Genomic DNA, 18,604 nt, shown 5'->3' with positions numbered 1-18,604 from the left:
AATAAATAAATACATAAATACAATTATAAGACATTAATCCTATTTTCAAACAGTAGGTCATCTGTTCAGGATACAGGACAAGGAAAGTCCAATAAGGAGGAATGATGCAGGCAATGATATAAGACAGCACCTGCAAACCTGTCAAATAATTGATACAGAATTTATTTCTCTTCTACAGGCATCCCTGGCTACAGCTGTGCTAAAGTACTCATCACCAATGCGTTTGTTGCAACTGCAGCCTTTGGAGCCTCTATTTAGGTTGTCTCTGATCTTGTAAAAAGACGTCCTAGCTTACCTCAGTGTTCTATACGGTTCTACTGGTTTTCTGCACGTCATGAAATGAAAAGTTTGGAAAGAACTGTATACTAAGTGTTAGAAGTTTAGAAGAAGAGGGATCTCTATGGTTCGGAGTAGATTTGTGAAACTATGTAAACAAGAAGATATTTAAAAGAGATCCTAAAATATGAGTATGGTTTTCATAAGCATTCTGGTTTCTCAACTTGCTGGAAATAGATAGGAGGTAAGAAAGTATCAGGTACATGCAGGAAATAATGACAAATAAATATGATAGTAGCACAAAATGATACTACACATGAACAGTGGGAGATGAATTTGGAAATCAGGTTAAGGAAAGCTTTGGAAGACCCACAAATGCTGGGTGAGAGTAGGTAAAAGGGAGGCACTGGAGATTTAATCTCTGATTTTTGAGTTCAGTTTTCTCCATGAATTACCAGGTAATGGCTCTGAAAATAGTATTTCTCAATAGACTCTTTCTCTCTTAGTTTTAATATAGAGTGAATGTTTTGACGTTTTAAAGGAAGTATTTCACTTAAATCTAATAGAATTTTACCAAGACCTAAGAGTATTTTTTGTAATGTATATATGTGTATAGTTTTAACATGTACGAATCTTTGACAACTAAAGAAAATATTTAGTTTATGAGATCTAAACAGCTGAAGAAAATGTGTGGAAATGTCAGCTATTACTTTTGCATGTACTACCCAGTCCTCTATAATATTTTATCTCTATAATAAAGTTGTATATAATAGATTTTTTAAAACCCTAAAAGCAGAGATCTGATGCAGCAAGTATTTCCCATTTCTGAGTCACTTTATGTGATTCTTCTTATAATTCTGTTACATTTTGCTGAAATCTCAATTTAATGAGTTGTATAGGGACTGAGATGAGATAGCTTCTCTGCTAACCTGACCTAGTGTTTAATCACAATGTTTTAGCCACATATTGCAATTTTTAAAAAAACACTACCATTTTCTCAGACCACCTTGATCTGATCATTGGAGGTCGCTGTACCTTATTATTGTATGTCATTCAAGTGTCATGACTGGAGTAGCCTCTGAGTTATATGAAAAATGTTACGTCTTGAGACATCATATATGATTTATGATTATTGTTTTTTCTCCATTTAACTATATTCTACAGGGAACTGAACATGAATCAGTCCTCAAATCACCAGGGGCCTCTGAAACAGAGGCAGGAGAACCTTGAGCTCTTCACAGCTGGCAAAATCACTTCTTCCCAAGCGAAGATACATCACAACTGGTGCCAGCAAAGCACATATTTCTAAATGTCCTTAAACTTTGTTAGGTTACCTACTCCAGTCATGACACTGAAAAGGAAAATTCATAAACTAGAAGGCTCAGGCAAGTGGATTCACAATGAAATGATGGAGATCTGGAGTCATAGTGTTGGTAATTTGAATACCTAGTCATACTTCCTAAGATTATTTTTTCTGTGCTCGCGAGCTATCAACAGCCTTTCCATTGTCCTAAAAGTGTTCTGAGCCCAAATCAAATACAAATAAGGCTGCTAGTAACAAATTTATTTACAATTAACTGAGGGCTTATGAGGGTACGATGATACTAGGTGTTGCAGCAAGAAATTTTAAAAAGTTATACTATCTGTGTTATTTTGAAATTAACAGTTTACAAAACTTAAATATGTAATTTGTAAATCTGTAAATTGAAAAATTAAGCAAACATTTCGAAATACAAATTATTATTTTCATGATTTTGGATAATTGTTTTAATGTGACAGTAACTGACAGCAATGATTACAAGTGTGTAAGTATACACACATTACATTTTGAAACTGATTTGATTTGTTGCTCTAATGATGTTCACCTATTAAAAGTTAATTTTTAAAATTACATTGCCAACTTTCATTTTAGGAAGGGACTTTATTCTACAACATGCTGATAGTAATTGGCCTCTCAACTTTTATAACATGCTTCCAGTGACAGGAAGTAACTAATTGTAAATTAGATATTTCCAAATTTAACAACTCAAATATAGCTTTGTTCTGAGAAAACTTTGCTTTCCTATATCTACTAATTATTGGTCCTAGTTCTAGGTCCTCGAGCTATCTAAATCAAATCTAGCCTCTCTCCCGCAGGCATTTGCAAAATGCTTCTCTCTTTTCCTCAGTCTATATCTCTTAGGTATATATTTGTGGTCCCTTTGGGGAAGAGTGGGAGTTCCAAACAAAAAAAAAACCCAATGAGTGGCTAATGTGATGGGTAGAAATGTAGAGAGGGTTTGAGGACAGAGGGAAACAATTTGATAAAGATTAGCAGGGGAAACTGACAGGTGGAAAAATATATTACTGTTGTCATTTTCAAACTGAATTACATAGGAATATATAGCTGTTTGTCAGGCAATATCAACCATAAGACATAGCTAGTGTTCAGCTTTCATGAAGGATGTCCTGAGGTCCGATCCCATCTAAACTTATTTCTGAAATTTTATTCCACTTCCCTTTCTTTCAGATGGTAATTTCTGGATGTTAATTGTAATTCTCACTTTTGTTCACTAGGAAGGGATATTTTTTACGTCTTGTGCTTTCCTTTCCCCAAAGGTTGGGAATAGTTTATTTGCCACTTGCCTCCAATGTTGCCACTAAGCTCTTCTGATTCGAGTTTCAGCTCCTTCATGCTAAAAGAAAACCTTTGTATCTCCAAGTAATATTTGCCTCCTAACTTACCTATTTTGACCTTCACGATGTAGTGTTTTCCTAGGAAATAATGCTTCCCTGTCTAAAAATTTCGACCAAGTCCCCCAAGAGCAACGCTGGGAGCTAGTAGTGTGTGAACATTGGTGTCGCTCTTAGCCTTTCTTACCAAAATGGAGCAAGACATCATCTCTATCCTATCTCAGAGGGAGATTTCTGGCTTATAAAGACTCATTTCCTAGAACCTAGATCAGCCCTCAAATCCAAGTCTGCTTAAAGGATAATAACAATTATGCTATTCAAAGGATTAGTTCCTAAATTCTCTTCCCTACTGTTCTCAGAGAACCTAGAGACAATCATATAAATAGAATCAATATATTGATAGCTCCAGATTGCTGACAAGGAAAATAAATTAAGTTTCCATGTGAGTTTGTTGCATTTCATATAGGAGCCAGGATAAAATACAATTATTAATTTTCTTGTCTACTCATTATCAACACTTAATATTAACTTTGAACGTAACATTGTGATTTACAGATTACTTTTCACATAATTCTGCTCTTTCAAATAAACATGACCATGATTAATAAAAGCTTATTATAATATTGTATAGACTGTATGGTACCTGTTATTGCCATCTAACATACTCCATAATAATAGATGAAGCCATAATTTAGATGATTGACAAATTGCCAGTTAGCTTTCTTGATGTATAGCTTTCTGTGTAGTTAATCATTAATAATAGAAGGTTTTCTGCAATTAAGCAGTCCTTTTGCTGTTGATTCAGTTTTAACAGCCTTTAAACCATATCAAATGTTCAAAATAGTTTGATTAAACACTTCAGATCAATTTCAAAATTGTATCTATACATGTTTAATGCTGGAGAGTAAGACAATTATCTCATTCCAGTTTTAGCTTTTTGTTGTACTTCTTATCGAACATTAAAAATTGCTGCGGTGCATGCAGCATAAGAAATTTTCAGTTTTCTAAAATAGTCCCCTGTCATTTCTCTAAGGAAATGCTGTCTTGATCTTAGCCACTCCGTCCTTGCTCTGCTGAAACACAAACAAAACTGCAGAGCTTAGTGCAACATACCTCTCCTGCTGAGACCCCATCGGTCCAGGTGTTAAAATTTGGACACTTCTTTTTTTCATGCCCTTGATATATGAAAACAAAACCAGAAGGAAGCTTGTTGAGGAAACTGTGTTTTAAACAGTAGTAGTTCAATCTGTTGATTTACAGGCTACTGATTTACAAGCTGTGAATGAATTGAAACCTTCAGCAACAGGAAGCTCTGCCATTGGGAGACCCTATAGCTACAGCTGGAGCCCAGGGACCTGCTTGACTGCTTACAGGAAAACTCACTCCAGGAGCCCCCTGTAATCAGAGTTGTTAAGCAGAAGGAAATGTCTTCAGTGTTCTTACATGGCTCTTAATCAGATACTGACAGAGTGCCTTTGATCAACACATTTGCACCATGAGGTTAACCATAGGGTTCAGTATGTCCACATAGATTTCACAGTCAGCTCCAAATGTACACAACCAACAGAGAAACTATTCAAACCCGATCCTGTTGCTGGCTCTATTTCTGTCCTCTCAACCTCCGGGTCTGTTGTGAGGATTAATGAACTACATTTTTCAAGTATCTTGCCATCTCTGAACCAGAACTGAGAGCAAACCATGAGGCATTGTTGTGGAGGCTTGTCTGTTACTTCTTTGATGTCTCCACATGTCTTCATTGAAGCCTTAGACAGTGGCACCAGCCCGCTGCCCTGTGTTAGGCCTTTAAGAACACAGTAGTGAAGAGAAAGAAACCTCAGGGAGGAATTATCTCACAGACAGAGATCACTGGTGGGTGAAATGGCCCTGGCTGTGTTATTTTTCATTTGCCAGCTTGGTTGGTATCCAGAATCCGTGACTTGAAATGAAACTACTGTACAGTGGCAGAGCAGAGAAACAAAGTTGGTGCAGAGGTGCCAGAGAAAGCAGCTCACAAGGTGCATCCCAAATTGGTTGCGGCAAGAGTTATATATTTTTCTATCACTTTAATTGCCTGTGAAATATTTCATGTACTTTGTGTTAGTGGACAAGATGGATTAACTCCATTTTGTTGTAGGGAAAAAGAAATTACTGGGTCTGCACTGAACTTGATGTGGGGAGATATGGGTAAGGTGATACTACTACATTCTTTGAGTAGGTATTACTCATGACAGGATGAAAGCTTAGCTCTTTACATTGATGTATTCACTGGATAATATAGAAAAATATAAACAAAAGTAGGTCATGAAGTTGTGCAAAACTATAGATTATAGTCATGTCTAAAATAGGAATAAAATAATTGTAACAGAAAACTAAAATCTAAGAAGAGCTTTTTTTCAAACTTAAATGTTGACATTGAATTGACAATATGTCAAGAATTACCAAGAAAATCAAAGGCAACTGTTAGAAAGAAACCTGTTTTAAAAGCATTTACATCTCCTCTTTTAAGCAGTAAATATAAAATTCAAGATATAGTTACTTTCATGGTACTTAAACTACTTTGTTTTCATGAGAAAAGCACACACACAGGAAATTGAAGAATTACTTTGCATGCTCTAGTTATTGACCTGTAAAATAAATGGGGAAAATCAGTGAGGCAAAATAAGAGAATAAGGAAGTGGTATGGGTTACTTTTTTGATTATTACCTGAACTTTTAGCGTGATTAAATTAGTAAAGGAAATTTTTTCCTTGTCTTTTTTCAATTGGCTAAAGTTATTGATAATTTAGGGGGGTAGGGAGTAGTTAACAACTTTACCTCCCAGGCATCAACATTTACTTCAGATGGAGTCTCACTTCACTAATTGGTTGAGAATTTGGATGCTATAATTTATACAAATGAATTGCAATCTAAAGTAAGTAATTCTCAAAGCCTTTGTCTCTAGAATTCACTTATTTTATCTTTCAGTGAAATTCAATTTCATGATGAAACAAATTGTAAAAGTCATAATAAAATATTTTTTTCTAATTATGAAGTGTAATACTTTAATGAGGCTTAGCAAAATTGTAACAGCACCAGTATAATGGCAAATATGCTAAGTCAGGAAAATTTTTGCAAGAGTTTGAAATGAGAAAAAGAGATCACTGGGTGTCCTTCGAATGGAATGCTGAGCATTGTATAACTGCCCCTCTGGGATTATCTAATTCGACGGAGGTATCCATCTGTGATAGACAGAAGTTAACCTGGAGAACCTGAAATAATGCAAATATTTCCTGGAAATGATTCCCTCTCATGACAATGCAAATGAATCTTGTACAGAAGATCAATCTTGATAATTCACGTTTGAATTAGTCCTAACATCTTACTATATTCCTCATTAATTAGTGGGTTAAATAAAATATTTGACAACTGTTCATTTCATAGTAGTATGAGAGTCACGATTTTACCTGCCAGAAAATTATATTTTAACAGACATGAGACAGATAAAAAGAGCTCTTTCAATTAAAATAAAATCTAATTTATTTCAGTGTTCTCTGAAAATAGCATTCCTAAAATAACAAAGGTTAAATCTGCTTGCTAAAAATACTCAAGAAAAAAAGTCTAGAATGTACATTGCAGAATAATATTTTTGTTTCATTTATTAATGTTTCTCAAGAACCTAGAGCAGTGTTCTTTTGTGCGCATTCAGTGTTTGTTGTTCCAATAGAGACAGAAAATAAATATTCAAGAAACAGGAAAGAAAAATATAATCAAATCTAACAGGAAATAAAATATGCAAATATCAAAAGAAATGTGGAAATCTTATTTCTCCCTCCCATAAACAATTCAATTTTAAGTGGTGTCAAATTCCATATTAGAATATACTCCAGAAAGAGTGAGAATAAAACTTTTAAATTATTACCTGATATCACAAGGGAGTTTTAAAAAACTTTTGTTTTCATTTTCTTTCTTCTATTATTAGATAACCGTCATACAAAGCTGGCTAATTTGAAAATACACATGTAATCTAGAGGTCTGTCAGTTGAACTCAGAGTGGTGATTCTGAAGACCTCAGAAGTCATTTTGGGTTTAGTTTTTTTTTTTTTTCTAGTAAACATAAATAAATAAAAGGTACTACAAAATTAATATAGTGCAATAGAATCATATCTTTTCCCTTCATAAAATCTGTAGAAAATAAATGTGAATTAGGAGGTCAGCTTAAACTCTTCCATTTTACAAACAATTACACGTTAGGTCAACTTCTGGATCAGAAGATACCTAATTTTCAGGTCTCAGGAATGAACATCTTTATATTTCTTATCTATCCACACAGGCAGAGTGCAGGACCAACTATATTGTGTGACTTCATTTATAGCAGCAAAGTCCAGCTGCCTATTTGATATATCCAAACTTCTCTCACCCCACATCATGATACTCTAGCCACATAATAAATTAATGGCAAATAAAAGACTCTCCTCATCTTTCACTAAAGCTAAAATATCTATATGACTCACTTTTTGATATAAATATTCCCTACCAAAATAATAAATACAAATTCAGACTTTTGACATAAATATTGCCACCTCTTGAAGAAGTAATTTGTGAAGATTTTATAACACGATCGAATTTTGAGAAAAGGTTTGGATTAAAAAAAAGAAAGAAAAAAACGTGGAAACTGCAGAACATTGAGGATAAAATGTCTCCATGAGAAGGGAGAAATGATGTGGAATAGAAATGGGATATGGAGGAGGGAGTAAAACAAAAGCAAATCACCTGTGGCTCTTTTACAACTGAGAGTTTCTTTCTCTGATATTAACTGAAGAGTTTCAAAGCCTTTACTTCATCAACTATACCTAACCTTGTGTTTTATCTATATACTAGATACATTTGAGAAAATGGTAGTGTAATTTTATTTTTATAATTTAAGATCAAAGATCATTTATATTATCTGAGCTAACTTGCAGTAAAACCAAAGCTTAGCCAATATACTGAATAAAGAAAACAATTCGACTGTCATTACATCATGTCCATTGTTTTTCAATGAGCTCTCCATTAAGGCCAGTGATAGCTTCTTGGGATGATTTATTAAAAGCAATTGTATTTTTTATTAACTTCTAGTTGAGAGTTCAGTGTTACTTACTTTTTGTCAGTTTAGGAAGTACAGATAATTTTCCTTATACAAGATTTCCTGATGATAATTTGCAGAAAAAAATATTATTTGAAGTTACAAAAGAAATTACATTATGACCTAAATGTCCAGTGGTGTATAAAATATATAATGTCTTAGTAGGATGTTCTTGATTTTAATCACAAAAAAATCACTTTTCATCCAAAACATTTAAGGGTAAGAAGGAGTCTTCAGAAATTCAGTGAGAGGATGGAAGATACAAGAAATAAGCAAACTTAAAAGCTAAAACATTTTAAAAGTAAATTTAAAAGTGTATCGCCCATAATGATTTGGACAATTAAAACATAATAAAGTGACTTGATTACTGACTTAAGATATAATGGCGCTACTGTCTCAAGGTTGGCTTGGAAACTGCACAGACATACCTCCTACCAATAGGATCTTTTCTTTTTCTTTGTCTCCTTTTTAGAACTCATGCCTGTAATCCCAGCACTTTGGGAGGCTGAGGTGGGCGGATCATAAGGTCAGGAGTTCGAGACCAGCCTGACCAACATGGTGAAACCCCGTCTCAACTAAAAAATTCAAAAATTAGCCAGGCGTGATGGCGGGTGCCTATAATCCCAGCTACTGGGGAGGCGGAGGCAGAAGAATTGCTTGAACCCAGGTGGGAGAGGTTGCAGTGAGCCAAGATCACACCACTGCACTCCAGCCTGGGCAACAAAATGACACTCCACCTTGGAACAAAAAAAAAAGAGGACTTTGTTTAAGAATAATTGGCAATTGGCAATATAAACAGCAAATATTTAAAGAATTTAACTTGATGACTTTTGACATGTGAATATATCTAGAGAAGTATCATTGCAGTCAAGTTAATGCAAATATCAACCACCCCAAAAGGTTTCTCATGCTCTTTTACAATCCTTCCTTCCTGATCTCCCTGCCCTATCCTCTAGCGTTCACCCAATCCCAGACAATTTCTGGTCTGTTACCTATAACTATAGATTAGTTTGCTTTCCAAGGATTTCATATCAATAGGTTCAATTATTCAACATCTTTACCAATACTTGGTTTGGTTGGGATTTTTAATTTTCACCTTTCTAAAAATCATGTACTGGTATCTCATTCCGGTTTTAATTAGTATTTATCTAATAGCAATTTGTATATAGAATTGTCTGTGTGCATGTGCTTGGGGGACATTTTTACATATTTCTCAGTAAAGTGTCTATTCAAAACTTTCGACCATGTTTTTTTAAAGGTTGTTTGTCTTATGATTGAGTTGCGAAAGTTATTTATATATTCTAGATAAAAGTCCTTTGTCAGATACATTTTGAAAATATTTTGTCCAAGCCAGTGACTTTTCTTACATTTTCCCAAGTGTCTTTTAAACAGCAAAAGCGTTACATTTTGTAAGGTCCAGTTTATCAATATTTTATTTATTGTTTTGGTGTTTGTTTCCTATTTATAAAATATTTGCCCAAACCAAGGTCACTAGGATTTTCATTTTAGTTTCCTTTTCTAGAACGCGTATTATTTTAGCTTTTACATTTAGGGCAATGATCTATTTTGAGTAAATGTTTTAACACAGTGTGAGTTAAGGATTAATCTTAATTTTATTATCTATAAATATCCTATTGTTATAGCATCATTTGTGGAAAACATTAAACTTTCTCCCTTGGAGTTCCTTGGCAATTTTTCTAAAAATCAATTGAACAGATATGTGTGGGACTGTTTTCAGATTTCCTCTTCCATTTCACTAATTAATATGTTTGTCTTCACATCAGAGTCATGTTGTCTTGATTACTGTAGTTTTACAAGGAGTTAAAATAAGTTTATTTGATAATAACCCTAATTTTAGAATTGCTATATTTATTTCATTTTAAAATACGTATAGTTTATAATCAATGCATTCTCCAACTTTGTTCTCCTTTTGCAAAGTTTGGGCTATTCTAGTTGGTTTGCCTTTTCAAATGAATGGTAAAATCAGCATGTCAGTTTCTAAAAGAAAAGATAAATGACTAGTTTTGAATGTGATTGAATTGAATTAACATATCAATTTTGGAAAAGCAGAAATCTTAAAAATATGGAATTTTCCAAACCATGAATGTGGTATTACTCACCATTCACTTAGGTTTCTTTATTTATCTTGGCAACATTGCGCAATTTGCAGTGTACACGTCTTGCATATCTTTTGCCAGATTTATTACTATTTCATATCCTTATTCTATTATAAATGGTGGTTTTGAATTATTTTTTGATAGCATATAGAAGTAAAATTAATTTTTGTGTATTGACTTTTATTCTGCAAACTTGCTAAACTCACCTATTATTTCCTCTACCTTTTTTGGTGGATCTGTAGGAAAACCCTTAGGAGTGTTTACATAAACTATTGATGGCAGTGGTGGCCCATCTGGAGTGTTCACAGTGAAGATGCCAGCTGCAACAGGGAGGGCATGACCGGGGCTGCACATTCCAGGGAGCCAGAGGGAGCCAGGAACAGGTGGGAACTCCCTTCCAAGTTGGTGGAATAGGAGCCCCATGTTCTTGGGCACAGCCGCAGCCTCCCAGCCATAGCTGTGTACCCGGGCATCCCTATGCTCTAGGGAGCCTGGGAAGCCCCCGCTAACAGACTCAGAATTGCCTACTCCTCCTGCCTGCCCTTTCCCCGTTGCCAGCACCCACTCCAATTTCAGAGTAAAGTTGAGGCCAAGCCTGGACGTTGTTGCAACCCAGCTGGTGTCTGTGTACTCAGGGCAGTGCTGACCTGACAGAACCCTGCCACCACAGCCGCTTCTGGGCTTTGGGCACTAACAAGCTTGGAAGGAAGGCCAATGAGGTGCTGAGGGCAGCTCAGAGTGGGCCTGCAGGCATACCTCAGCACAAACACCCTAGGCACCTTGGCCAACCTGATTGATGGCAGCAGGAGGCAGACAGGCTCCTGAGCATAAAGGGGTGGATCCCCAGTGAAGTCCCCCCACCTCAAACCCTGAAGCGTGGGGACTGGCTGTTATCCCTGAAGCCTGAGGGCCAGGCTGTCAAATCCAGTTGGAGTCCACGGCCCTCAGTGAGAACTTAGGTGCTTTTTCCAGTCCTGCCCATGGCTGCTCATGGACCAATCAGTATGCACTTCCTCCCTTCTGGTCCATAAAAATCCCAGACACAGCCAGACTCACACAGACGTCTGACTACCAGCTGTGAGAAGGAGCTACCCAATTTGGGTCTCCTTAACCCATCTGAAGACCTGTTTGCAGAAAAAAGAGCTCTACCCACTCCGAGTCCAAGTCTCCTGTTTTGCTGAGGGCCTAACTCCTCAGGACAACATGTTCTGCCAGAAAGCCGAGCTCTACCCACTCCGAGCGCCAAGTCTCCTGTTTGGCTGAGGCTGCCACTCCTCAGGACAACCTGTCTGCAGAAAGGCAGCCCTCTACCCCCCTCTCCGAGTCTCCTGTTTGCTGAGAGCTGGACATGCATTGGGACAACATGCGTAGGGATAGGTCGGGATGACCTGCCTGCAGATACCCACCCTGGGTCTCCTCTCCATCAAGGGCTGCACTCATCAGAAAGACCTGCCTGTGGAAAGGAATTACCCACTTCGGGTCTCCCAACGGCTATTCTATCACTCACTGTCCCCTTGCTTACTCTCCAGTTGTCTGCACAAGTCATTCTTCTTGGATGTGGGACAAAAACTTGGGACCCACTGGATGGTGGGACTGAAAGAGCTGTAACGCAAACAGGGCTGAAACCGCCCCCACCCCCCACCTCCCTGGGACCGTTGCCACATTGCAGGCAATCAGGAGAAAAGGGCTGCTGCCCTTTAGAAGCCCCAGACCTAGGGGGTCCCCAAGTCAGGGCTCTGACACCCTCTTCGGGGCTCTGCAGTTTCTGGGATCTCCAAGCTTCTGGATGTCACTGCATTCCCCTTGTCTAGACATGAGTGCCCACAGCAGAAGCTGCTTGCAGTGCATCAGATCCAGCCACATGCATGCATGGAGCCGGCACTTGTGCTGGTGCCTGGAGCTACCTGCCCCGCCACAGCAGCTGGCATGCCTGGCTGGCCCCTGCCAGTGGCTGGACCCTGCACTCACTTGCACATGCACCCCTCACCATTCCATTCCTGGTTTGCCCTTGGCAGGTGTCGAATTTGGGCCCATAACACAAGCCAAGTGCAGCCTGTCAGGCCAAGTAGATGGGACAAGCCCAGCAGGCCTGAGCAAAACTCGGGCAAAGATGCGAATGGCCACAGAGGTTTCTGGCTAGAAAAGCAACACTTTAAGGATCGCAAGACACTATCACATTGTCTGCCAATGAAGACAGTTTTCCTTCTTTTCAATCTAAATGTGTTTTATTTCTTTTTCTTGGTTTAGCACACTGGAGAACACCTGCACATGTTTAACAGAAGTCAGAAATTATATATGCTTGCCTTGATCTTTATGTCAAAGAAAAATATCAGCATCTCCCATTGAGTATAAAGTTAGCTGTAGGCCTTTTCTGGTTGTTTTATAGCAAGTTAATGAAGTTCTCTCTCTCTTTTTTATGCTAGTTTCCTGAGAGTTTTTATCAAGAACGAGTTTTCTATTTAATACCCCACAGGTATTGTTCAAGAAATTTTTGCACAGACCTATGTCCTGGAGATTTTCCCCAATGTTTTCTTGTAGTAATTTCATAGTTTGGGGCCTTAGATTAAAATCTCTAGTCCATATTGATCTAATTTTGTATATGATGAGAAATAGGGGTCTGGTTTCATTTTTCTGCGTATAGATATCGAGTTTCCCATCACTATTTTTTGCAGAGATGACATTTTCCCCAGTGTAAGTCCTTGACACCTTTGTTAAAAATGAGTTCACTGTATGTGTTCAGATTTGTTTCTGGGTTCTCTAATCTATTCCATTGGTCTATGTATCTTTGTTTTTTTTTTTTTGTTTGTTTTTTTTTTTTTTTGTTGTTGTTGTTGTTGTTGTTTTTGCCAGTACATGCTGCTTTGTTTACTATAGCATTATAGCATAATTTGAAGTCAGGTAATGTGATTCCTACAGTCTCATTCCTTTTTCTCAAGATAACTTTTGTTATTCTGTGTGTGTGGGGGCCGGGAGAGGTGTGGTTCCATATAAATTTAAAAATTTTTTTTTCTATTTTTGCAAGGAATGTCATTGGTGTTTTGATAGGGATAGCACTGAATCTGTAGGTTGCTTTGGGTAATATAAACATTTAACAATGCTGATTCCCAAAAACATGGAATATTTTTCCACTTTTTTGTGTTCTCAATTTCTTTTATCAGTATTTTATAGTTCTCATTACAGAAATCTTTCACTTCTTTGGCAAACTCCTAGGTATTTAATTTTATGTATGGCTATTGTAAATAGTATTACTTTTTAAATTTCTTTTTCACATTGTTCACTGTTGGCATATAGAAATGCTACTATCTTTGTACATTTATTTTGTATCTTGCAACTTTATTTGTTTATCAATCATAATAGTTTTCTTTTGAAGTCTCTAGGTTTTCCCGATGTAAGATCATATCGTCTGCAAACAAGGATAATTTGACCTTTTCCTTTCCAATTTGGGTCCCCTTTATATCTTTCTTTTATCTGATTATTCTAGCTAGAACTTCCAACGCTGTGTTGAATAACAGTGGTGACAATGAACACCCTTGACATGTTCCAGATCTTAGAGGAAAGGCTTTCAGTTTTTCTCCATTCAGTATGATACTAGCTGTTGGTCTGTTGCAATATGGTTTTTATTATTTGAAGTGTGTTCATTTTATCTCCAGTTTTTGAGGGTCTTTATCATGTGGGAATGTTAAATTTTGTCAAATGCTTTTTCAGCATCAGTTGAAATGAACATTTGAATTTTATCCTTCATTCTGTTGATATGATGTGTCACATTGATTTGCCTGTGTTGAACCATCCTTGCATCCCAGGGATAAATCTCACTTGCTCATGATGCATAATATTTCTAATGTATTGTTGATTTCAGTTTGCTAGTATTTTGTTGAGCATTTTTGCATCAATATTCATTGGAAATATTGTCCTGTAGTTTTCTTTTGCAGATGTGTCTTTGTCTGGTTTTGGTATCAGGTAACACTGTCCTCACAGAATGAGGTGGAAAGTATTCCCTATTCCCTGTTTTTTAAAATGGTTTGAGTGGTATTGGTCTTAGTTCTTTAAATGTTTGTTAGAATTCAACAGTGAAGTCATTGGGATCTGCGTTTTTCTTTACTGGAAGAATTTTTATTACAGTTTCAATCTCATTACTTGTTATTGTTCTGCTCAGATTTTGGATTTCTCCTTGTTTAATCATGGCAGGTTGTATGTGTCTAGGAATTTGTCCATTTCTTCTAGATTTGCCATTTTATTGGCATATAGTTGCTTATAGCCTACTAAAAATCCTTTTAATTTCGGCAGTATCAGTTGTATTTCTGCAATATTGGTTTTATTTCTGATTTTATGTATTTGTATCTTCTCTTATTTTCTTGGTCTGGATTAAGATTTGTCAATTTTGTTTAATTTTCAGAAAACCAAGTTTTGTTTCATTGATCTTTTGTATTTTTTTCACTGAAATTTATTTCCTCTCTGATCTTTATTATTTCTTTTCTTTTTGAAATAATATATTTCAAAATATTTCTACTAATTTTGGATTTGATTTTCTGTTGCTTTTCTAGTTTCTTAAGATGCATTGTTAGATTGTTTATTTGAAGTTCTTTCTTTCTTTTTTTTTTTTTCTGATGTATGCACTTATCACTGTAAACATCCCTGTTTGTACTTCCTTTACTGTGTCCCATAGGTTTTGGTATGCTGTGTTTCCATGATCATTGGTTTCCAGAAATTTTTTAATTTCCTTCTTAATTTTCTCATTGAACCACTTGTCATTAGGAGCATATTGTTTAATTTCCATGTATTTGCATAGTTGCCAATATTCTTCCTGTTATTAATTTCTAGTTTTATTCCATTGTGGTCAGAGAAGGTGCTTGATATTATATCATTTTTTTGTTGTTTTAAGATACATTTTGTGACCTAACATATAGCCTATCCTTCAGAATGAACCATGTGCAAAGGAAAAGAATGTGTATTCTGCGGGTCCTGGATGAAATGTTCTGTAAATATCTATTAGATCCATTTGATCTATAGTGCAGATTAAGTCTAATGTTCCTTTGTTGATTTTCTGTCTGGAAGATCTGTGCAGTGCTGACCGTGGAGTGTTGAAGTCTCTAGCTATTGTTGCATTGCGACCTCTCTCTCTCTTCCACTCTTGTAATATTTGCTTTATATATCTGAGTGCTCCAGTGTTGAGTGCATATATATTTACAATAGTTATATCCTCTTGCTGAACTGAGCCATTTATCATTATATAGTGATTTTCTTTGTCTCTTCTTATAATTTCGGTCTTGAAATCTATATTGTCTAATATAAATATAGCTACTCACATTCTTTTTTGTTTCTCATTGACATTGAATATCTTTTTTCATTCTTTTATGCTTGGTCTACGTGTATATTTATAGGTGAAGTGTGTTTCTTTTAGGTAGCAGATAAACAAGTCTTGTCTTTTCATCTGTTCAGCCAGTCTATGTGTTTTGATTGTTATTTAGTCCATTTACATTCAGTGTAATTATTGATAAGTAAGGACTTACTCTTGTCATTTTGTTAATTCTTTTCTGGGGCTTTTTTTTTTTTTTTTGGTCTCCTCTCCTTTCTGTCTTCCTTTAGCAAAGGTGATTTTCTCTGGTGGTACAAAACTCACTACTTATGGCTCATTAATGTCCTTTTCTTTCTGATTAAAATACTCTCTTTAGCATTTCTTATAGAACAGGTCTAGTGTTAATGAAATCCCACAACTTTTGTTTGTCTGAGAGTCTTTATTTCTCCTTCATGTTTGAAGGATATTGTTGCTGGATATACTATTTTAGTGTAAAGTTTATTTATTTTTTTCCCTTCAGCACTTTGAATATGTCATGCCACTCTCTCGGTCTGTACAATTTCCATTGAAAGTGTTGCCAAATGTATTGAAGCTTCATTATATGTTATTTGTTTCTTTTATCTTGCTGTTTTTAGGATTCTTTATCCCTGCCCTTTAGGAGTTTTGTTACTAAATGCCTTGAGGTAATCTTCTTTGGGTTAAATCTGCTTGGTGTTCAATAACTTTCTTTATTTGGATATTGATATCTTTCTTTAGGTTTGGAAAACTCACTGTTATTATCCTTTTGAATAAACTTCCCACCCCTATTTCTTTCTCTAACTCCTCTTTAAGGCCAATAACCCTTGGATTTGCCTTTTTAGGGCTATTTTCTAGATGCTGCAGACGTGTTTCATTGTTTTTTACTCTTTTTCATTGTTCCCTCTGTGTATTTTTAAATAGCCTGTCCTCAAGCTAATGTTTTCTTCTGCTTGATCAATTCTTCTATTAAAGGACTCTGATACTCTTCAGTGTGTCAATTGCATTTTTCAGCTCCAGAATTTCTGCTTGATTCTTTTTAATTATTTTAATCTCTTTGTTAAATATATACAATAGAATTCTGAATTCCTTCTCCTGTTGTTTCGAATTTATTGGAGTTTCCTCAGCACAGCTATTTTGAATTCTTTGTCTCTAAGGGTACATATCCCTGTTGCTCCAGAATTGATTCTTGATGCTTTCCATTTAGTAAGGTCATGTTGGTGTGGATGATGCTGATGCCAGTACATGTTATTCAGTGTCTGGGCCTTGAAAACATTGTTATTTATTGTAGTCTTCACTCTCTGGGCTTATTTGTACCCATCCTTCTTAGGAAGGCTTTCTTGATACTTGAAAAGACTTTGGTCCTTGTCATTTAAGTTCTGTCTGCTTTCAGGGAGCACCCCAAATCCAGTAATGCTATGGTTCTTGCAGTCTCATAGAGATACTGCCTTGATTGTCTTGAACAAAATCTGGAAGAATTATCTGGATTACCAGACAGAGATCCTATTCTCTTCCCTTACTTTCTTCCTTACAAACAAAATATCTCTGTCTGTCTGTGCTGGGCCACTTAAAGGTGGGTGTGTCCACAAGCACCCCTGTGGCCAAAACCACTATGATTGTTGTATTAGTAAGAGTTCCCTGGAGGGACAGAACTAATAGGGTAGATATATATATATGAAGGGAATTTATTAAGGAGTATTAACTCACAATCACTAGGTGAAGGCTATCTGAAAGCGGAGGAGCCAGGAAGCCAATCTGAGTCCCAAAACCTCAAAAGTAGGGAAGTTAACCGTCTGTGGCCAAAGGCCCAACCCCCTGGCAAATCACTGGTGTAACTCCAAGAGTCCAAAAGCTGAAGAACTGGGAGTTTAATGTTCCAGGACAGGAAGCATCCAGCACAGAAGAAAGATAAAGGCTAGAAGACTCAACAAGCCAAGTCCTTCCAACTTCTGCTTACTTTATGCTAGCTATGTTGGCTGCTGGTTAGATGGTGTATCCCCAGATTGAGGATGGGTCTTCCTCTCCCACTCCACTGCCTCTGATGTTAATCTCCTCTGACAACAACCTCACAGACACACCAAGAACAATATTTTGCATTTTTCAATCCAATCAAGTTGACACTCAGTGTTAACCATTACAACTGTGCTGGGTCAGACCTGAAGCTAGCATAGCACTGGATCCTACCCAAGGCCTGCTTTAACCACTCTCTGGATACTGCCTATGTTCTCTCAAGGCCTTTGGGGTCTCTCATCAACAAGTGGCAAAACCAACTAGGTCTGCATCCTTCACTTCAGGGCAACAAAGTCCCCCAGGTGCCAGGTGGTTCCAGAGGTGCTGTCAGGACATCAGGGACTAGAGTCAAAAACCTTATAAGTCTACCTGGTGTTTTATTGCACTGTGGGTAAGCTGGCACTAAAACCACAATATACAGTCCTTTTCACTCTTCCTTCCCCTTTCCAAAGGCACAGGAGCCTCCCCCCATATCTGCCACCACTTCTGGCCATACGAAATACTGCCAGTCTACTGCCAATGCTTCCTTAAGGCCCAGTGGCTCTTAAGTCAGCTGTGGTGAATGCTGTCTGACCTGGCATTCACCCTGCAGGGCAGTGGGCTGCCTTCTCACCCAGGCAGGTCCAGAAAGGCTGTCTAAGAGTAAAGCCCTATAACTGGGGACCCCAACAGCCCACTTGGTGCTGTACTGCCACGTAGCCCTGCTGGTATCTAAAGTGCAAGATAAAGTCCCCTTTTACTTTTCCCTCTTTCTTAAGCAGAAGGAGTTTTGCCCTGTATCCACTTCAGGTGCTGAGTCTCACCTGAAGTCAGCAAGTCTCAGAGGCTCACCCAAGGCCCTCAATGTAGTACCTGGGTATCACTGCTTGTTATTCTGGGTCCAAGGGCCCTTCAGTTAGCAGGCAATGAATGCTGCCAGGATTGGGTCCTTACTGAACTTTTATTTTTGAAAGATAGTTTTTCTGGATGGCAAATTTGAAGGTTTTTCTTATTCCATAAGCTTTGAATTGTTCATTCAGTAACTTTTTTGTTGTTGTTTTAAAGCTGTTTCTCTAATTTTATTTCTGACATTGTTTTCAATAAGAAGTCTGCTAACATAATGATCTGTTTTTTTTTTTTT

This window comes from Rhinopithecus bieti, unplaced genomic scaffold, assembly GCF_001698545.2.
Source record: "Rhinopithecus bieti isolate Rb0 unplaced genomic scaffold, ASM169854v2 scaffold_15282, whole genome shotgun sequence".
Classification (NCBI taxonomy): Eukaryota; Metazoa; Chordata; class Mammalia; order Primates; family Cercopithecidae; genus Rhinopithecus; species Rhinopithecus bieti.
Note: the sequence above shows the minus strand (reverse complement) of the source record.